Genomic DNA, 8,701 nt, shown 5'->3' with positions numbered 1-8,701 from the left:
GGGGTGCGCACACCTTGGCTGGGTTGCGCACCCTTTGTGCGCTCCAAGGTGCGCACGAAGTCGGAGCTCGGTTTGCCCCGGGTGCGCACCTTCGCCAGGGTGCGCACCTTGATGCGCACGCCTTGGCTGGGCTGCGCACCTTGGTGGGCGCCATGGTGCGCACCTTTCGTGCGCTCCAAGGTGCGCACGAAGTCGGAGCTCGGTTTGCCCCGGGTGCGCACCTTGGTGGGCGCCATGGTGCACTCCGAGGTGCCCAAGATTGGTGCGCACCAAGGAGCGCTCCGAAGTGCGCTCCAAGGTGCGCAGGTGCGCGCGAAGTCGAAAGTTGGGTTAATTGTCCGGTTTGCCTCGGGTGCGCACCTTGCGTGCACCTTCGCCAGGGTGGGCGCCTTGGTGCGCACACCTTGGCTGGGCTGCGCACCCGGGCGCGCACACCTTGGCACCCGCGTTTCCTTCATTTTAAATTTTTTTTTTTTACAATCTCTCAAGTGGGAAATTCTATAATCTCAACTTTTTTTGCCTTTTCAGGAAACTTTTGAATGGAGCGCATCATTGGTGCGCTCCGAAGTGTGCTCCAAGGTGCGCACCTCTGGTGTGCTCCAAAGCTCTCTCTAGCTGCGTGCACCTGCCCCGGCCGCGCACCCGGCCCCGCCCAGCTTCGCTCACCTGTCCCGGGCGTCTGGTGCGGAACCTTAGAGTAAGAAACATCACCGTGCACCTTGGCCAACGTGCGCGACTCGACCGAGCGCGCACTGGCCGAGGTGCACACCGATTTCACCTGGGTGCGCGCGCAGCACCTCGGGCGCACCGGGGTGCGCGCACAACGCCCGGGTTGCACCGTGGCCTGTGTGCTCGGGGCGCCTCGGGTGCGCGCTCGGTGTCGCCCCCGCGCGCGCGGTAGTGCGGGCAGCGCACCCCGGCCCGGCCCGGCCCCGACGAGAACGCAAACGGGCAAAAGGTTTATTCAAATAGCATTGCGACGCCCGGCGAAAAACTAAAAAAGGGTGCAACACCGGGACTTCCCGGGAGGTCACCCATCCCAGTACTACTCCGGCCCAAGCGCGCTTAACTGCGGAGTTCTGATGGGATCCGGTGCACTAACGCTGGTATGATCGCACCCGTTATGAGCTTGTCGCAGTGTGTACTTAGCAAACCGCGACCCACGTGCGAATCCACCCCGGCCACCCACCCCCGTCGAGGTGCACACCCTCCCTCGCGAAGTGCGCCCCGTTCGCCAAGTGTGAGCCCTGCCCGGGTGCGCGCACCTTGCTAGGGCGTCGGGTGTGCACCCGGCCCGGCCTACGTGCGTGCACCTGGACGGGGCGTCGTGTGCGTGCAGTGTCCCGTCTGCAACGCGGTGCCCACACACCACCTCGGGCGCAACGACCTGCGCTCACATGTGGGCCGAGTGCACCTTGGTGCATGTTCGGGGCGCCTCGGGTGCACGCTCGATCTTGCCCCGGTGCACCAAGGCGCTCGGTTTGCCCCGGGTGCGCACTTGGTGCAAGGTGGGCACCCAAAATAGGGATCAAGCACCAAAACACAAGTTTCGGGATGCAAAATGGGACCCAAGGACCACAAATGCGTTCCAAGACCCATGATGGGTCCACGAGAACAAAAATGTGTTCCGAGACTTAATAAACAAATATTGGGTTTTAGGAGAAGAAACATGCTCTGATGCCCAAAACGAGAATCGACCCCGAAAAGGCCACAGGCCAAAAGTGGGATGCGAGACAAAAAAAAATGGGACCCGAGGACCAAAATTGGGTTCCCAGGTCGAAGACAGGGCAACCGGACAAGAAACGACCTCTAAGGCTCGAAATGAGTCCCGACGACTAAAACTTGACAAGAAGCACCCATCAGGCACCCAACTCGACACCCATGGGATGCCGACCCACCCGGGCTTCCACCTAGCACACCTTGGCACCCACCCACCCTCGCACCCAACCTCGCACCCAACTTAGCACCTTTGAACCCACATTGGCACTCACCCTGACCCTGGCACCTTGGAACCCACATTGGCACTCACCTTGACCCTGGCACCCACCTTTGCACTCACCTTGGGACCCACCCTGGCTCCCACCTCGGCACCCACCCAGACACCCACCTTGGTTCCTTGGCACCCACCTTGGATCCTTGGCACCCACCCCGACACCCACCTTGGCACGCAACTTGGCTACTTGCCACCCACCTTGGCTCCTTGACGCCCACCCCGACAACCACCCCGTGACCTACCCTGGCTAGGGTTGGTGCACACCCACCCTGGTGCCCACCTTGGCACCCACCCCATGACCCACCTTGGCACGCACCTTAGTACCCACCCCGTTACCCACCCTAGGACCCACCCCGTGACCCACCTTGGCCAGGGTGGGTGCCTTGGTGCGCACAACTTGCCTGGGCTGCACACCAGGGCGGGCTCAAGATGGCACCCGCGTTCCGTTTTTTTCACTATCTTTCAAAACGGAAATTTTAAAATCTCGTATTTTTTTTTTTTTTGCCTTTTCTGGAAATTAGTGAAGGCAGCGCATCAAAGGTGCGCAATGCTGGTGCGAACCCGGGAGCGCTCCGATGTGTGCTCCAAGGTGCGGCGTGCACGAAGTCCGAGCCCGGCTTGCCCCGGGTGCGCACCTCGCGTGCACCTTCGCCGGGGTGAGCACCTTGGCTGGGTTGCGCGCCCTGGTGCGCACCAAGGAGCGCTCTGAAGTGTGCTCCAAGGTGCGGCGTGCACGAAGTCGGAGCTCGGTTTGCCCCGGGTGTGCACCTCGGGTGCGCACCTCGCGTGCACCTTCGCTGCGGTGGGCACCTTGGCTGGGTTGCGCGCCTTGGTGGGCACCATGCAGTGCACGAAGTCGGAGCCCGGTTTGCCCCGGGCGCGCACCTCCGCCAGGGTGGGCACCTTGGTGCGCACAACTTGCCTGGGCTGCGCACCAGGAAGGGCTCAAGATGGCACCCGCGTTCCGTTTTTTTCACTATCTTTCAGAACGGAAATTTTAAAATATCGTTTTTTTTTGCCTTTTCTGGAAATTAGTGAAGGCAGCGCATCAAAGGTGCGCAACGCTGGTGCGAACCTGGGAGCGCTCCGATGTGTGCTCCAAGGTGCGGCGTGCACGAAGTCGGAGCCCGGTTTGCCCCGGGTGCGCCCTGGTGGGCACCATGGTGCGCACCAAGGAGCGCTCCGAAGTGTGCTCCAAGGTGCGGCCTGCACGAAGTCGGAGCCCGGTTTGCCCCGGGCGTGCACCGCGGGTGGGCACCTTGGTGCGCATGCCTTGCCTGGGCTGCGCACCAGGGTGGGCTCAAGATGGCACCCGCGTTCCGTTTTTTTCACTATCTTTCAAAACGGAAATTTTAAAATCTCATTTTTTTTTGCCTTTTCTGGAAATTAGTGAAGGCAGCGCATCAAAGGTGCGCACCTCGCTGCCCACCACGGTGCGCAACGCCGGTGGGCACCCGGGAGTGCTTCGAAGTGTGCTCCAAGGTGCTGCGTGCACGTTGTCGGAGCCCGGTTTGCCCCGGGTGCGCACCTCGCGTGCACCTTCGTCGGGGTGGGCACCTTGGCTGGGTTTGCCCCGGCTGCGCTCCGAAGCGGGGTTATTGGAGCGCCGCCTCTTTTTTTGTCGGAGCGTTTGGTGGGGTTTCTCGCATTGGCTCTTCCCAGGCCCGGTTGCCACCCTGGCGCGCACGAAGTCGGAAGTAGGGTTAATTGCCCGGGTGCGCACCTTTGCCAGGGTGGGCACCTTACCTGGGCTGTGCACCAGGGCGGGCTCAAGATGGCACCCGCGTTCCGTTTTTTTCACTATCTTTCAAAACGGAAATTTTAAAATCTCCTCTTTTTTTTGCCTTTTCTGGAAATTAGTGAAGGCAGCGCATCAAAGGTGCGCACCTCGCTGCCCACCTTGGTGTGCTCTGAGGTGCGCACCCGGGAGCGCTACGAAGTGTGCTCCAAGGTGCGGCGTGCACGTTGTCGGAGCCCGGTTTGCCCCGGGTGCGCACCTCGCCTGCACCTTGGCCGGGGTGGGCACCCTGGCTGGGTTTGCCCAGGGTGCGCTCCGAAGCGGGGTTACTGGAGCGCCCCCTCTTTTTTTGTCAGAGCGTTTGGTGGGGTTTCTCGCATTGGCTCTTCCCAGGCCCGGTTGTTGGGTGCGCTCCCACCCTGGCGCGCGCGAAGTTGGAAGTTGGGTTAATTGCCCGGGCGCGCACCTTCGCCAGGGTGGGCACCTTGGTGCGCACACCTTGGCTGGGCTGCGCACCAGGGCGGGCTCAAGATGGCACCAGCATTCCCTTTTTCTCACTATCTTTCAAAACGGAAATTTTAAAATCTCGTTTTTTTTTGCCTTTTATGGAAATTAGTGAAGGCATCGCATCAAAGGTGCGCACCTCGCTGCCCACCTTGGTGTGCTCCGAGGTGCCCACCACGGTGCGCTCCGAGGTGCCCACCACGGTGCGCAACGCCGGTGCGAACCCGGGAGCGCCCCGATGTGTGCTCCAAGGTGCGGCGTGCACGAAGCCGGACCCCGGTTTGCCCCGGGTGCGCACCTCGCGTGCACCTTGGTGCGCACACCTTGGCTGGGTTGCGCGGCCTGGTGGGCACCATGGTGCGCACCAAGGAGCGCTCCAAAGTGTGCTCCAAGGTGCGGCGTGCACGAAGTCCTAGCCCGGTTTGCCCCGGGTGCGCACCTTCGCTGCGGTGGGCACCATGGCGTGCACGAAGTCGGAGCCCGGTTTGCCCCGGGTGCGCACCTCGCGTGCACCTTCGCCGGGGTGGGCACCTCGGCTGGGTTGCGCGCCCTGGTGCGCACCAAGGAGCGCTCCGAAGTGTGCTCCAAGGTGCGGCGTGCACGAAGTCGGAGCCCGGTTTGCCCCGGGTGCGCACCTTCGCCGCGGTGGGCACCCTGGTGCGCACCATGGCGTGCACGAAGTCGGAGCCCGGTTTGCCCCGGGTGCGCACCTCGCGTGCACCTTCGGCGGGGTTGCGCGCCCTGGTGCGCACCAAGGAGCGCTCCGAAGTGTGCTCCAAGGTGCGGCGTGCACGAAGTCGGAGCCCGGTTTGCCCCGGGTGCGCACCTCGCGTGCACCTTCGGCGGGGTTGCGCGCCCTGGTGGGCACCATGGTGCGCACCAAGGAGCGCTCCGAAGTGTGCTCCAAGGTGCGGCGTGCACGAAGTCGGAGCCCGGTTTGCCCCGGGTGCGCACCTCGCGTGCACCTTCGCCGCGGTGGGCACCATGGCGTGCACGAAGTCGGAGCCCGGTTTGCCCCGGGTGCGCACCTCGCGTGCACCTTCGCCGGGGTGGGCACCTCGGCTGGGTTGCGCGCCCTGGTGCGCACCAAGGAGCGCTCCGAAGTGTGCTCCAAGGTGCGGCGTGCACGAAGTCGGAGCCCGGTTTGCCCCGGGTGCGCACCTCGCGTGCACCTTCGCCGCGGTGGGCACCATGGCGTGCACGAAGTCGGAGCCCGGTTTGCCCCGGGTGCGCACCCCGCGTGCACCTTCGCCGGGGTGGGCACCTCGGCTGGGTTGCGCGCCCTGGTGCGCACCAAGGAGCGCTCCGAAGTGTGCTCCAAGGTGCGGCGTGCACGAAGTCGGAGCCCGGTTTGCCCCGGGTGCGCACCTCGCGTGCACCTTCGCCGCGGTGGGCACCTTGGCTGGGTTGGGCACCATTGAGCGCTCCGAAGTGTGCTCCAAGGTGCGCACCATGGCCCTCCAAGGTGCGCAGCATGGCGTGCACGAAGTCGGAGCCCGGTTTGCCCCGGGTGCGCACCTCGCGTGCACCTTCGCCAGGGTGGGCACCTCGGTGCGCACACCTTCTCAATGTTTTCTTGCCTTTTCTGGAAATTGGTGAAGGCAGCGCATCAAAGGTGCGCACCTCGGTGTGCTCCGAGGTGCGAACCCGAGAGCGCTCCGAGGTGCCCACGAAGTCGAAAGTCGGGTTAATTGCATTGTTTTCCCCGGGTGCGCTCCGAGGTGCGCAACATCGGTGCGCACCAAGGAGGGCTCCGAAGTGTGCTCCAAGGTGCGCACGATTCGGAGCTCGGTTTGCCCGGGGTGCGCACACCTTGGCTGGGTTGCGCACCCTTTGTGCGCTCCAAGGTGCGCACGAAGTCGGAGCTCGGTTTGCCCCGGGTGCGCACCTTCGCCAGGGTGCGCACCTTGATGCGCACGCCTTGGCTGGGCTGCGCACCTTGGTGGGCGCCATGGTGCGCACCTTTCGTGCGCTCCAAGGTGCGCACGAAGTCGGAGCTCGGTTTGCCCCGGGTGCGCACCTTGGTGGGCGCCATGGTGCACTCCGAGGTGCCCAAGATTGGTGCGCAACAAGGAGCGCTCCGAAGTGCGCTCCAAGGTGCGCAGGTGCGCGCGAAGTCGAAAGTTGGGTTAATTGTCCGGTTTGCCTCGGGTGCGCACCTTGCGTGCACCTTCGCCAGGGTGGGCGCCTTGGTGCGCACACCTTGGCTGGGCTGCGCACCCGGGCGCGCACACCTTGGCACCCGCGTTTCCTTCATTTTAAATTTTTTTTTTTTACAATCTCTCAAGTGGGAAATTCTATAATCTCAACTTTTTTTGCCTTTTCAGGAAACTTTTGAATGGAGCGCATCATTGGTGCGCTCCGAAGTGTGCTCCAAGGTGCGCACCTCTGGTGTGCTCCAAAGCTCTCTCCAGCTGCGTGCACCTGCCCCGGCCGCGCACCCGGCCCCGCCCAGCTTCGCTCACCTGTCCCGGGCGTCTGGTGCGGAACCTTAGAGTAAGAAACATCACCGTGCACCTTGGCCAACGTGCGCGACTCGACCGAGCGCGCACTGGCCGAGGTGCACACCGATTTCACCTGGGTGCGCGCGCAGCACCTCGGGCGCACCGGGGTGCGCGCACAACGCCCGGGTTGCACCGTGGCCTGTGTGCTCGGGGCGCCTCGGGTGCGCGCTCGGTGTCGCCCCCGCGCGCGCGGTAGTGCGGGCAGCGCACCCCGGCCCGGCCCGGCCCCGACGAGAACGCAAACGGGCAAAAGGTTTATTCAAATAGCATTGCGACGCCCGGCGAAAAACTAAGAAAGGGTGCAACACCGGGACTTCCCGGGAGGTCACCCATCCCAGTACTACTCCGGCCCAAGCGCGCTTAACTGCGGAGTTCTGATGGGATCCGGTGCACTAACGCTGGTATGATCGCACCCGTTATGAGCTTGTCGCAGTGTGTACTTAGCAAACCGCGACCCACGTGCGAATCCACCCCGGCCACCCACCCCCGTCGAGGTGCACACCCTCCCTCGCGAAGTGCGCCCCGTTCGCCAAGTGTGAGCCCTGCCCGGGTGCGCGCACCTTGCTAGGGCGTCGGGTGTGCACCCGGCCCGGCCTACGTGCGTGCACCTGGACGGGGCGTCGTGTGCGTGCAGTGTCCCGTCTGCAACGCGGTGCCCACACACCACCTCGGGCGCAACGACCTGCGCTCACATGTGGGCCGAGTGCACCTTGGTGCATGTTCGGGGCGCCTCGGGTGCACGCTCGATCTTGCCCCGGTGCACCAAGGCGCTCGGTTTGCCCCGGGTGCGCACTTGGTGCAAGGTGGGCACCCAAAATAGGGATCAAGCACCAAAACACAAGTTTCGGGATGCAAAATGGGACCCAAGGACCACAAATGCGTTCCAAGACCCATGATGGGTCCACGAGAACAAAAATGTGTTCCGAGACTTAATAAACAAATATTGGGTTTTAGGAGAAGAAACATGCTCTGATGCCCAAAACGAGAATCGACCCCGAAAAGGCCACAGGCCAAAAGTGGGATGCGAGACAAAAAAAAATGGGACCCGAGGACCAAAATTGGGTTCCCAGGTCGAAGACAGGGCAACCGGACAAGAAACGACCTCTAAGGCTCGAAATGAGTCCCGACGACTAAAACTTGACAAGAAGCACCCATCAGGCACCCAACTCGACACCCATGGGATGCCGACCCACCCGGGCTTCCACCTAGCACACCTTGGCACCCACCCACCCTCGCACCCAACCTCGCACCCAACTTAGCACCTTTGAACCCACATTGGCACTCACCCTGACCCTGGCACCTTGGAACCCACATTGGCACTCACCTTGACCCTGGCACCCACCTTTGCACTCACCTTGGGACCCACCCTGGCTCCCACCTCGGCACCCACCCAGACACCCACCTTGGTTCCTTGGCACCCACCTTGGATCCTTGGCACCCACCCCGACACCCACCTTGGCACGCAACTTGGCTACTTGCCACCCACCTTGGCTCCTTGACGCCCACCCCGACAACCACCCCGTGACCTACCCTGGCTAGGGTTGGTGCACACCCACCCTGGTGCCCACCTTGGCACCCACCCCATGACCCACCTTGGCACGCACCTTAGTACCCACCCTGTTACCCACCCTAGGACCCACCCCGTGACCCACCTTGGCCAGGGTGGGTGCACCCACCCTGGTGCCCACCTTGGCACCCACCCATCCTAGCACCCAGCCTGTGACCGGGCTTGGAACCCAACCTTGCACCCGTCTTGGCCAGTGTGGGTGCGCACCCATCCTGGCACCCACGTTGTGACACACCCTTTAACCCACGCACCCTAGCAGCCACGTTGGCACCCACCTTGGAACACAACCTAGCAACTTGGCACCCACCCCGTGACCCACCTTGGCATCCACCATAGCAGTCGCCCACTTGGCACCCACCTTGGAACCCAAGTTGGCACCCACCTCGGCACCCACC

At 63.2% G+C, this 8,701-nt stretch overlaps 2 non-coding genes across 2 annotated transcripts; both read right to left on the bottom strand.

The window, feature by feature from the left end:
- Window positions 1–1,001: 1,001 nt before the first annotated feature.
- Window positions 1,002–1,120, bottom strand: LOC131871892 (5S ribosomal RNA). Its single transcript, XR_009370081.1, has one exon. It is a non-coding gene; the product is annotated as a 5S ribosomal RNA (ribosomal RNA).
- Window positions 1,121–7,035: 5,915 nt separating this feature from the next.
- On the bottom strand, window positions 7,036–7,154 carry LOC131871891 (5S ribosomal RNA). The gene has a single exon (XR_009370080.1). It is a non-coding gene; the product is annotated as a 5S ribosomal RNA (ribosomal RNA).
- Window positions 7,155–8,701: the final 1,547 nt, after the last annotated feature.

The sequence above is a fragment of the Cryptomeria japonica genome, unplaced genomic scaffold (assembly GCF_030272615.1).
Source record: "Cryptomeria japonica unplaced genomic scaffold, Sugi_1.0 HiC_scaffold_480, whole genome shotgun sequence".
NCBI classification, from domain to species: domain Eukaryota; kingdom Viridiplantae; phylum Streptophyta; class Pinopsida; order Cupressales; family Cupressaceae; genus Cryptomeria; species Cryptomeria japonica.
Note: the sequence above shows the minus strand (reverse complement) of the source record. Positions and strands in the feature narration are given on the sequence as shown.